Source organism: Lissotriton helveticus, chromosome 10, assembly GCF_964261635.1.
Source record: "Lissotriton helveticus chromosome 10, aLisHel1.1, whole genome shotgun sequence".
NCBI lineage: Eukaryota > Metazoa > Chordata > Amphibia > Caudata > Salamandridae > Lissotriton > Lissotriton helveticus.
The window spans coordinates 818,438,836-818,452,083 of NC_136071.1; positions in this window are offsets into that span (position 1 = coordinate 818,438,836).

Consider the following 13,248-nt stretch of genomic DNA (forward strand, 5'->3'; position numbering starts at 1 on the left):
ACCGCATGGACTTCTGAAGGGCGACGATACATTATTCCGAGAGACCAGACATTCCCAGTCAGGAAGGAGCTCTCATGACCGCCGTCAGCCGGCCGCCATCTTCCTCCTGGGACTCAGGATTCACTAGTCTTCTTTAAGTTGGGCAAACAATGCATATTTGGACACCAGGTGTCCAAATATCTTTTTGAATCTTAATTTCTCAAAACCTACTGCACAGATTTAAAACAAATTACACAAAGTACACGTTCTGGACCAACATCTAGAATCTTGGCAAATTTTTTTTGTGTTGAAAAATGTGTTTATTGCAGATAACAGAAAAGACACATTCCAGTAAATACCTGCGGCAGACACTTAGGTAAATAACCAAGGGCAACCTGCAGGATAATACACAGCCTCTAGGCCCACATCCCGGAGGCCGCGCTGCGTAGTGTTGGACGTGCCACAAGGATAACATAATCGTTTACATGGACTACACTCAAATGCCCTGTATCCGCAGTTTTTCAATTATATCCCCGCCTGTGACGTTTTAGGGAGCCGACTCCCATACGACTATACAGAGCAGTTGTCCAAAAGAAACACAACCTAACATGAAACAACAACAATCCCCCATACTTGGCATCGATAGAGTGCGTACAGAAATCAGGTTACCTTATCACTGTCCGAAAGGGTGCAGGCATCCCCACCGCCCGCCACATCATCCTCGGATTCAGACCCCTCAGGGGTGAACAATTCAGCACTAGTGGCATCCGAGTCCACATCCGGCAATCCCTCAGCACACATCATTCTCCAGGCCAACAAGTCTGCCTGAAGTCTGTCATCGCGGCGCGTACGCTGCATGTGGGTTTCCTCCACCAAGGTCCACTCTCTACCATCCCTGAGCCACAGGGATAACTCAGGGGCCCTCTGCCCCATCCAAGTGATAGCCACACGCCTCCGCGCCAACACCAACAGCAACTGCAGAAATTTGTAAGAGAAATTCCTCTTTTTGGGCTTGGGCACCAGAGCCAAGAGACAATGAAGCGGATCTAGGGCGATCCGAAGGCCCGTAACACGGCCTACGTGTTCCACCACCGCCCCCCCAGAAACTACCGATCTGCGGGCACTCCCAGGCCAGGTGGAAGAACCCAGCTCCCTCCGCCCCACACATAGAGCAGTCATCCCGTCTATCAGCAGCGATGCGATTCAGGGAGACGGGGGTCATGTAAGTGCGGTGCACAAAATTAAAGTGGATCAACTTGAACCGTGCATTACACGAGACTTTCCGGGTCAAGAGCCCAATACGCCTGCGCTGCCAGGTCCGCCCAAGAAGGCGCGATCGGCGGAGCCAAATCTCGGCGCATGGCAGAGTACAATAGGGAGACCAGCCGCAGGAAAGAAGAATGTTGAGGGTATGTGTCAGTGGAAGCGCCTCCGGGAACTGGGGCCAGGTCGCCCTTGCCATCTCCTGGAGCCCCCTGTAGTACAGGTACTGCCCCCTGCCTAGGGCAAAGGTCTCCGTAGCCCGCTTGAAGGACACAAAGGTGTCATCCGGATAGAGGTCCGCCAGGGTCTCGCACCCGCCGTCTCGCCACTCCCGGAAGGACACATTCTCCTCCATTAGTACCACCGGGCCAGGATCCACGCCGGCAGTTCCCTATGAAATGGGGCCCGCCGTAGGACCCTTTCCACGAACCGTTGCCAGATTCCCACCGCATGTCGCACCACATAGGGCAGGGCCTCATCTGCCCCCCTTCCCTGCATCAAGGCCACTCTCAGGGCCTTCTTGTCTGCTCTGCCCACTAGTAGCTGCAGTTCCCAATTGTCAGTGTCCGCAAACCACCGTGCGGCCGGCAGGAGCTGCGCCGCGTAGTAGTAAAGGTCAAATCTCGGGGCCTCTAGGCCTCCCTCCTCCCAGCTCCGAACCACAGTATGTAGAGCAACCCTGCTTCGGCCCCCCGCCCAGAGCAAAGACGTAAGCAGCTAATTGAGCGTGCGGAAGACACGCGGGGGAAGCGGGCATAGCGTATTTTGCAGGACATACAATAGCCTGAGCAACATCACCATTTTAGCCACCGCCAACCGCCCCATGAGGGAAAGGGGTAGCGTATTCCAAAAGGCCACAGACTAGCGCAAGGAGCAGATCACCCGGTCGGCGTTCCGAGCCAGCAAGTTTTTGTCAGACGAGGCCACCTGGACGCCCAGATACCTGAACGCCTCCAACTCCCATCTTAGCTCGAGGTTCGGGAGGCCCACTCCCGGGTCGACAACACATCCCGCCAGAGGAAAGATCAGGGATTTATCAGGATTAATGCGCAGCCCGGAAGCCGCGCTAAAGCGGTCCAGCAACCGCAGTAAAGCGGGGAGCGAGTCTCTCTAGGAGGTTCAATAGAACAAAGCGTTGTCCGCATAGAGGGATATTACGTGCCCGGTATCTCCCACCCTAATGGCCCACCGCTCCGTTTCAGCCCGGATGGAAACCGCCAAGGGCTCTATCGCCAAAGCGAAGAGGAGCGGCGACAGGGGGCACCCCTGACGAGTGCCCCTCTCCAGGGACCATTCCTCGGAACGGGCCGACCCACGCCGAACCCGAGCCCGGGGTGCCCCGTAGAGCACCCGGATCCAATTGCAGAATACAGGTCCCAGCCCTGCTAGTTGAAGTACCTCCAGGAGATACCCCCAGCTGACCATGTCAAAGGCCTTAGCCAGGTCAATTGACACCAGGACATGGGGATCCTCCCGATCCCGTACCTCATGGAGTATATGATTTAGACGCCGCAGATTCATCGCCGTGTTGCGACCAGAGATAAACCCACACTGGTCTTGATGAACCAGGTGTGCCATCTGTGGAGCCAAAATAATTTACAACAAGGGGTGGTGATGGACAGAGTCTCTGAATTAAGCAGAGTACTCTCACCCAGTCAAGAGATCAGGGCTAGATCCAACACCGTTTTTTAGCTCATTGCACCATCCCAGTTTCAGAACCTGGCTGTATGCAAATTAGTCTGTCCCTGGCCCAGTGCATCATGGGAACAGGGCAGACCAGACTACAAAAGCCAATTCTTACACTGGGAAGGAAACAAACTTCCGGGGACCGGTTTCTGCCATTTCAGGCGTCTTCGGCCCGGCTTGCTTGAATCCTGATGGTGCAATGAGCAAGGGACTCACATCTGAGTATACCCTTCCACGCTTAGGGTGGACAAAATAATTTACAACAAGGGGTGGTGATGGACAGAGTCTCTGAATTAAGCAGAGTACTCTCACCCAGTCAAGAGATCAGGGCTAGATCCAACACCGTTTTTTAGCTCATTGCACCATCCCAGTTTCAGAACCTGGCTGTATGCAAATTAGTCTGTCCCTGGCCCAGTGCATCATGGGAACAGGGCAGACCAGACTACAAAAGCCAATTCTTACACTGGGAAGGAAACAAACTTCCGGGGACCGGTTTCTGCCATTTCAGGCGTCTTCGGCCCGGCTTGCTTGAATCCTGATGGTGCAATGAGCAAGGGACTCACATCTGAGTATACCCTTCCACGCTTAGGGTGGACAAAATAATTTACAACAAATTCTGTATCATCTGTGGAGCCAGGCGGGTGGCCAATAGTCTGGTGAGGACCTTCACATCCGTATTAATCAGGGTGATAGGCCGGTACGCTGCAGGGTCGCAACCGTCCCAACCGGGCTTCAAGATTATGCAGACCTCCCCCTGATTCATGGTGGGCAGAAGAACGCCAGTTCCCAGGGCCTCGTTATACACCTGGAGAAGGAGGGGGGCCAGGACATCTCCAAACGAATGATAAAATTCAGGGGGGAAACCGTCTCCACCCGGCGCCTTAGCCCGCGGGAGGGCGGCCATCGCCAACCTGATCTCCCGGAGAGTTAACGCTGCATCCAATTCCTCCGTCACTGCCGCCGAAAGGGCCAGGAAAGCCAAACCCCGGAGATAAGGCTGATATGAGGCCTCCGGGATCAAAGGGTTGGCCGCATACACCGCCTGCAGGTGAGATTGGAGGACCCCGAGAAGAGCAGACTCCGAATGCACCACGTCCCCAGTAGGAGCCCGTAGGGCAACTATCCGCTCCGGAGCGAATTCCCGCCGAAGAATCCATGCCAGTAGTCGACCAGACTTGTCTCCCTCGCGGTGGTGACGCTGCCTATACTGTCCCAAGGTATACTTATCCAGACGGGTAAGAATGTCATGAATAGACACCTGGGCCTCTCCCTCCGCCGCACGATCCGAGGCACCGGGATCCGGTACGGACTGACATCGCCGGAGTCCATCCTCGGCGTCCCTCAATTCGCAAAGCAGTTGCTTCCGGACCCCATAGGTTAGGCCCATGCAGGCACCCTGCACCACCACCTTCAGGGCCTCCCATTTGGTTGAGTAGGACAAATCACCGTCCTCCCAATTCAGAGCAACATAATCAGTCAGGGCAGTCGCCACATGGTCCCTCCCCACCTGGTCCTGCAAAAGGTCCATCGGCATCCTCCAAGTACGGGGACGTGTAGACTGGTCAGCCCAGTGCGCAATGCACGTCACCGGAGCATGATCCGATAGAAAACGGGCCTGGTGGGTAACCATCAAGGAGAGAGACACGGGAGTATTGGCCGCAAGGATTCGGTCCAACCTACTATGGGTGCCGTGTGTCGGGGTATAACAGGTAAAGAGCTTCTGAGTTGGGTGGCCCGGATGCCACACATCCACAGCAAGCTTCTTGCCAAATTTGATGTAATTCTGTTCAGCAGTTTTTGTGGTAGTGCTACTTAAAAAGGTCTAAGGAAAATGCATGGGGTTTCGTGTTTTGGAACCCCCAACCCATTTCTCTTGGCCACTGCTTGGAATTTCCTATGGAAAAGTTGACCTAACTATAACTAGACAGTAGCAACCATATATGTATATACACGTGGATTTTTGAGCATATTCCGTGCTGCCCTGCACCTGAACACAATCACCAAGGTACTGTTTTTACCCCCCTGCAACACCATTCCGAGGATCCGAACATTGGGGATTCTGGGATTTGTAGTCTCTCGGTACACTGGGGAGGCCACACAGGTGTGCTGAGGGGGCGGAGCGAGCCTGCAACATCGAGGCTTAAGAAGGTGGGACGCACTGGCGTTGTGTTACTTCAATCCTGGGAGGCTTTTGGGCGCTGATGACGGCTAACATCGAGCCAGAAATGCATTCGCCACAGAACACATTAAAGGCCTCCAATGTTCCCCCCGGGTCTCTGCTCCTTTTTGTCAAGGGAAGGAGGTTCCTGTCATGTATCCACGCGTCTGCCAGAGACGCTTTACAGAGTACCCCGCTTCACCAAAGGGTCCGGACTAAGCTGGCATGAGCTGTTGCAGTTCTTTGTGTACCCAATGTTAATTGGAAGTCCGGAGTCCGCCGGGAAGTCTTGGAGGAGATTACGCAGTTGTGTGGTCATGGGGCCACACACTGGGCAGCGTGAACTGTCATTGCAGCCCCTGCTACATTGATCCTAACCTTCGCGGCTGAAGCGTTATGAGGGGACCGGAGGAGACACTTTGCTTGTGAACTTTAAGCCACAAACCATGACACGTGGATTTTTGAGCACATTCCGTGCTGCCCTGCACCTGAACACAACCACCAAGCTACTGTTTTTACCCCCCTGCAACACCATTCCGAGGATCCGAACATTGGGGATTCTGGGATTTGTAGTCTCTCGGTACACTGGGGAGGCCACACAGGTGTGCTGAGGGGGCGGAGCGAGCCTGCAACATCGAGGCTTAAGAAGGTGGGACGCACTGGCGTTGTGTTACTTCAATCCTGGGAGGCTTTTGGGCGCTGATGACGGCTAACATCGAGCCAGAAATGCATTCGCCACAGAACACATTAAAGGCCTCCAATTTTCCCCCCGGGTCTCTGCTCCTTTTTGTCAAGGGAAGGAGGTTCCTGTCATGTATCCACGCGTCTGCCAGAGACGCTTTACAGAGTACCCCGCTTCACCAAAGGGTCCGGACTAAGCTGGCATGAGCTGTTGCAGTTCTTTGTGTACCCAATGTTAATTGGAAGTCCGGAGTCCGCCGGGAAGTCTTGGAGGAGATTACGCAGTTGTGTGGTCATGGGGCCACACACTGGGCAGCGTGAACTGTCATTGCAGCCCCTGCTACATTGATCCTAACCTTCGCGGCTGAAGCGTTATGAGGGGACCGGAGGAGACACTTTGCTTGTGAACTTTAAGCCACAAACCATGACACGTGGATTTTTGAGCACATTCCGTGCTGCCCTGCACCTGAACACAACCACCAAGGTACTGTTTTTACCCCCCTGCAACACCATTCCGAGGATCCGAACATTGGGGATTCTGGGATTTGTAGTCTCTCAGTACACTGGGGAGGCCACACAGGTGTGCTGAGGGGGCGGAGCGAGCCTGCAACATCGAGGCTTAAGAAGGTGGGACGCACTGGCGTTGTGTTACTTCAATCCTGGGAGGCTTTTGGGCGCTGATGACGGCTAACATCGAGCCAGAAATGCATTCGCCACAGAACACATTAAAGGCCTCCAATGTTCCCCCCGGGTCTCTGCTCCTTTTTGTCAAGGGAAGGAGGTTCCTGTCATGTATCCACGCGTCGGCCAGAGACGCTTTACAGAGTACCCCGCTTCACCAAAGGGTCCGGACTAAGCTGGCATGAGCTGTTGCAGTTCTTTGTGTACCCAATGTTAATTGGAAGTCCGGAGTCCGCCGGGAAGTCTTGGAGGAGATTACGCAGTTGTGTGGTCATGGGGCCACACACTGGGCAGCGTGAACTGTCATTGCAGCCCCTGCTACATTGATCCTAACCTTCGCGGCTGAAGCGTTATGAGGGAACCGGAGGAGACACTTTGCTTGTGAACTTTAAGCCACAAACCATGACACGTGGATTTTTGAGCACATTCCGTGCTGCCCTGCACCTGAACACAACCACCAAGGTACTGTTTTTACCCCCCTGCAACACCATTCCGAGGATCCGAACATTGGGGATTCTGGGATTTGTAGTCTCTTGGTACACTGGGGGGCCACACAGGTGTGCTGAGGGGGCGGAGCGAGCCTGCAACATCGAGGCTTAAGAAGGTGGGACGCACTGGCGTTGTGTTACTTCAATCCTGGGAGGCTTTTGGGCGCTGATGACGGCTAACATCGAGCCAGAAATGCATTCGCCACAGAACACATTAAAGGCCTCCAATGTTCCCCCCGGGTCTCTGCTCCTTTTTGTCAAGGGAAGGAGGTTCCTGTTATGTGTGTGTGTATATATAGAAATATATATGTCTCCAAAAAGGTGTCCTCAGCACGAAGACGCCACTCAACTGCAGGTAATTCATACAAATTAATGTTACAGGAGAACTTGCAAGTTTCATCTTGGTTTATTGAGCCTGACGCGTTTTCGGGCCCCATGTCCCCTTAATCATAGGCTGGTGTTGACGACGCAGTTCACTCCCAAAGAACACTTTTAATTTAAAGGTCACACCCTCTGGTGGGTTGGTGCATTTCACTTCAAGGGATTCTGGTATCCGTAGTGTTACATTGGAATATATATGTGTGTGAATATGTGTATATGAAGTAATATTGGCTTATAACTTCAGCTTTGAATTGTAGCCAACATACCTGCCTGCAATATAGGCAAGTTCAATTTAGGTTGCTACCTACTCTGCAACTGAGGTCAGATTTTCTTGTTTGCCTCAAATCTCTGGGTTAGCAAGGAAGAAGCTGAAATTTCAGATGTATGACATTGCAACGCATGCTTTTACCAGGCATGCTTTTACAAAGCAGTTTTTACAACGCATGCTGTTACAACGCATAGCGCTTAGGGGTGCTGGATAGTGAATAGTTTAATTTACTATTCCAACTCGAGTCCCCGTGGATAGTAAGGAAGGTGTTGGATAGTAAATTAAATCTATTCCCTATCCTAGAGCGCCCCCCAGCGCAATGCAGTGTAATGACATGCGTTGTAATAGTTGCTTCGTAAAGGCACTGCGTGGTAAAAGTTGTGTTGTAAAGGATGTTTCCCGAAATTTCATATAGTCCTTAGAGTGCAACCACAAACTTACTTTCATTTGAGCAGGGTCCCTTCATTACGGTTTCTTAGAGCACCAATGCACAGGCTCTCTCGTCAGTGCACCTTAACAATGTCTCGCACCTATTAGAATTTTCTTTTTATATCAATATAAATCCAAAAGAATTCTTCACTGCAAAATGCAGCCGTTATTGCATATTATATCTTCAGAGCATCATGAACACTCTCTCCACCTCCTCTGGGTTTCTCAATACAAAGCATCAAGAAACACTTGGAAAAAGTGTTTGTAGGGCGATTTCCAAGAAGGCATCTGACATTTTATAATCCTGCGAGAACTTGTTGCATCCAGCAGGCAGAGACAGCAAAGGTTCAAAGCAACCAGTTTAAGGTGCTATTCACAATAAATGTTCACCAATAAATGTTCATGAACTAATTCTTATTACTAACCAGGGTTTTTGACATATCTAAGAATCAGTAGAGAAGTACATAATGTACCACATAGTGAAGACTTTACAGTAGCTCTTATAAGACAGCTTCCTTCAAATACTAATACCAACACTATATTTGCTTCTGACAGATAAACCTCGCTTTTTATTTACCTTTCAGGTAAGATTGCCTGTTACCCATGGTTAGGATGAAACCCAGGATGAGCAAGCTGCACACCCAGTTTCTTGTTTCGATACCAATCTCTACTGTCTAGTGGGTGGGAAAATTATGGTAAACCCAGTTGCGGACCGTAACAACAGTGGGGCTGGGTTGGGGAGATCTCAAGGGATGATGCCAAGGGAAAATTAAATAAATAATTAATGTTCCCTCTATCCCCCCAACCCGGCACCACTGTCCCACTGCTGGTACCTGCACGGACCATGGCTGGGTAAACCTTCCAACTTGCGCTCCAGGCAGTTAGAGTGGCTGCCTGGTGCTTAGAGGTGGGGTAGCACCACCCAACATCAAGACAGGCCAGCCCTCACCTCATTCCTTTTACAGATGCCAAACTGGTAGCGTGTGGGCTCATATTAAGGGAATATGTAGCTTGTAAGATGGGTCCGATATAAGAGTGCTGGAAGTATATTACAAAATCTATGAGTCTGTTCACGCAAGTTCAAGAGGACTTCCTATTGCCAAAAACAGAAAAGGCCTATTACTTATAAATTATACATTGGCTTTACCCACCCAATTGTTTATACAGGTGGTGCCAGGAACAAAAAGACTTTTAAAAAACAGACGACAGCCCACAGAACTACTATGCCAGTAGCCTCTCTTTTCTCTTCCTTGAACCCCTAGACATGGAAAAAACTCTCTTACCAACACTTGCTGGAGAAAGCAGTAGTTATAATACTAAATGAGGAAGAATCGACTTTGCAAGCAGAATAATATTGCCGAACATACATAGGGAAAAAAGATTCTATCTAGTATACCATAAAAACACAACTATTTATTATCCTCCCTGTCCCTGTCCACAAAACTGTGATCAATCTAATATAGATACACTCTGGAGAGACCTTAGGAACACAATTAGATTTACACCATTTCTCTGGTGCTGCCCAAAGATAACTAGCTTCTGAAATGAAGTGTTAGATATCCTAGATATGTCTGAATAATAAGATTCAGCCCAATACACTGAAGTGACTTTTATAAATAAATAATAATAAGTAAATCCACATTTGTAAAGCGCAGCCTACTCACCCTTACTGGTCTCAAGCTGGGGGCCGTCGTGGAATTTAAGTGAGCGATTGCCCAGAGTCACATGGTGCTGAGCTGAGCCGCCGGGGATCGAACCGTGCGTGAAGTGAACCCAGTGCTCCGCTGTCAGCTGCCCAGGCCGCTGCACCACACACCTCTCCACTTTTAAGGGTGCCGATTCAAAACCACAATTTTCCTCATTCTCCGAGGGTGTAGCCAATATCCTACCTCATTCTAACCTGCTTCAGTAAAATCATTTAAAAATACTAAACTCATTTGATGTGGGGTTTTTCTAAATTAAAGAAACAGACTAAATAGTCCTTGTCAGTGGCCCTGCATTACTTCAACTCATCGAGCCGATCCACCCCCAACCAACTCATTAATTTTGTATGCACATGGTCTCTATAAAGGCCCTATATTTTGAGGGTTGGAATGATAGACTGTCTATAATCTATATGCCTCGTAACCGACAATTCAGCACAAGTCAAAATAATAACATGTTATTTATTTATTTATTTATTTAGTATATTTATAGAGCGCAGAACCTGTCACCCAGAGGGCATCCTGGCGCTTTGATCAAGAAACCGTACACTTTAACCGCTCAGACCGTCTTTGGAAATAGGTGTGTTTTTAACGCTTTCCTAAACGGAAAATAGTCCTTGTGCCTCCTCAAGGAGAGTGGCAGGGAGTTCCAGAGTTTGGCCGCTGCAACGCTAAAGGAGCGGCCACCCATCCTCACTCTATGAAACCTCGGAACCACAAGAAGATGCGCCGATGAAGAGCGGAGAGGCCTCAAAGCATGATACCACGCAAACATGTTTTGCAAAGGAATCGGGCCCTGTTGGTGTACAGCTTTAAACACCAGACAGGCAGCTTTGTACTGTACCCGCGAGTCTACCGGGAGCCAATGTAGATCTCGTAGGGCAAGAGTAGAGGAGCTGGACCTAGGGCGGGAGAGAGCCAGCTTAGCAGCCATGTTTTGCACCCGCTGTAGCTTCCCCGTCAGATTTTTTGGGGCCTCCAGAAGCAGCCCGTTACAATAGTCGAGCCGACTTAGTATGGTCCCGCGAACTACTTCCGGCCTGGCTTGAGCGGGGATAAGGGGAAGAACTTTGCGAAGCATACGCAACAGCATCATACACGTAGCAGTAGTCTTATTGACGTGTATGTCAAGCTGTAGGTTAGGGCCAAAGATCACCCCCAGGTTACGGGCTGAGTCCGCCGCCACCACTGGCTCAAGGAAGGTACTAGGCCAAAAGTTCTCTGGAAGTGCCCGTGGAATCCGGTCGATGGAACAATGGAGCACCTCCGTCTTGGAGCTATTAAATTGTAGGGAGTTAGCTCGTAACCAGTCCGCTGTAGCTGCCATGCAGCGATGGAAAGTATCCAGCGAGACCGCATTGTTCCCTTCCAGCGAAAAGACCAGCTGGGTGTCATCGGCATAATTAAATGCTGAGACACCGAAAGATTTTATTAGCTGGACTAAAGGGCGAAGGTACAGGTTGAACAATATAGGGCTGATGGCCGAGCCCTGTGGAACCCCCTGTCCTACACTCCTTGGCACAGAGCTAAATGGCGGGAGTGAGACCAGCTGTTGCCTGCCACCAAGATAGGATATCAGCCAGTCTCTAGCCCCCCCAGTGACCCCGCACTCCTCCAGTCTCCTGACAAGGGTCCGATGGCAGACCGTGTCGAACGCGGCCGACATGTCGAGCAGCACTAAAAAGGCTGCCCGGCCACTGTCGACACGCGAACGAAGGTTGTCCAACACGGTCACCAGCGCGGACTCCGTCCCGTGTCCGGGGCGGAAGCCAAACTGGGCCTCATCGAACCAGCCGATGTTCTCCAGGAAACCTGAGAGTGAGCGGGTCACCCATTTTTCCAGGATCTTAATCGGAAAAGGGAGCAGGGAGATAGGCCTATAATTGGAGAGACAGGCCGGATCCAAGGTTGGCTTTTTTAGCAGAGGTGACACTACTGCTAACTTCCAGCACTCTGGCACCGATGCCGACTCCAAAGATTGGAGACAGATCGAAAACAAAGGCAAGAAAAGTTCTGCCTGGAAAGCCTTCCAGAATTTGGGGGGCAACGGGTCGAGCGGGGACCCTGAGGACACCGTGTGTGCCACCTTACAGAATTCCTCAAAGGAGGGAGAAGGGAAAAACCTTAGTTGGGGTCGACTGGAGGGAATATCCGGAGCTCCCAACCAAAGGTCAGGGGCGATCGGCAGGGGTCGACTGGGAGGGCTGCCCGGAGCTCCCAGACCAAGGTCAACAACACCCGTCTGGGGTCGACTGGGCAGGCTCACCGGAGCTCCCACACCAGATGCTCCTAATACACCAGCAGAGCCGGTCGACTGGGGTCGACTGGATGAGCTGCCCGGAGCTCCCAGACCAAGGTCAGCAGTATCCGTCTGAGGTCGACTAGGCAGGCCAACCGGAGCTCCCGTACCAGGCGCTCCTGAAAGGAGGGCAAGAACAGTCGACCGGGGTCGACTGGATGACTCGGTCGGAGCTCCCAAGCCAGTGCAGAAGGCAGTAGGCTGGGGTCGACTGAACGAGCCAACCGGAGCTCCCGGGCCAACAGCCGCAGGTAAAGGGTGCGTTAGACCCTCTAGGATCTTAGCAGTCTTCTCCTCGAAGGCAGTCGCCAACGAGTCACAAAGAGCCTGCGACGCACGAACCGTATTAGCCGCACAAGCAGGGTGAGACAGATCCCTGACAAATTTGAACAAGGCTTGGGATTTATTAGGCGCCTGAGTCAGGGAAGCTTCTAAGAAAGCCGCCTTGGCCTGCTTAATCTGTACCTTGTAGCCTCTCAGTGCGAGCCTAAACGAAGCTTTTGCCGAGGTGGAGTACTCCCTCCTCCACACTCTCTCAGCACGTTTACAGCTCAATTTCAGTTGTCGTAGCTCCTCCGTGTACCAGGGAAAAGCCCTGTTCGCTCTCCCTCTAGATCTACGGAGGGGCACCACCTTGTCCAGCGTGTCAGTAATGGACCGACACAAGGAGGAATAGCTTTCTTCCACCGAATTACTCAAGCAAAAATTAGCAGGTATTAGGGAAGGCAAAGGAGATGAGCTGAGCAATCGGGACCAGGGTCTACCCAGTTTCGAAAGTCCTACCCCGGCGGCTTCAGAGGAGTAGTCCCCTAAACATAGGGAGAAGGCCACGAGCGCATGATCGGTCCAGCATTGGACTAAGATATCATTAATCACTGCCGATTGAACGTCAGCGAAAATCAAGTCCAAAACATGACCACCCCTATGAGTCGCCGAGCAGACCAATTGCTGCAGTTGGATGTCAGCAAGAGCTTGGCAGAGAGACGAAAACGCTCCGTCTGATGGACCCCCCTGCCATAAATTGAAGTCGCCCAGGACTAACAACTTCGAGTGGGTATTAGATAGATCGTACACTAGGTCAAGAAACTCTGATAGAGAGGGAGCCGAGCCCGGCGGCCGATAACACAGCACACCCGAAATTAGTGTGCTCTCCAGATTTCTAATGAAGAACCCCATCAGTTCGAACCCCGATACCTCGCTAATTTTAAGCTGGAAGAGACCCAGCTTTTCAC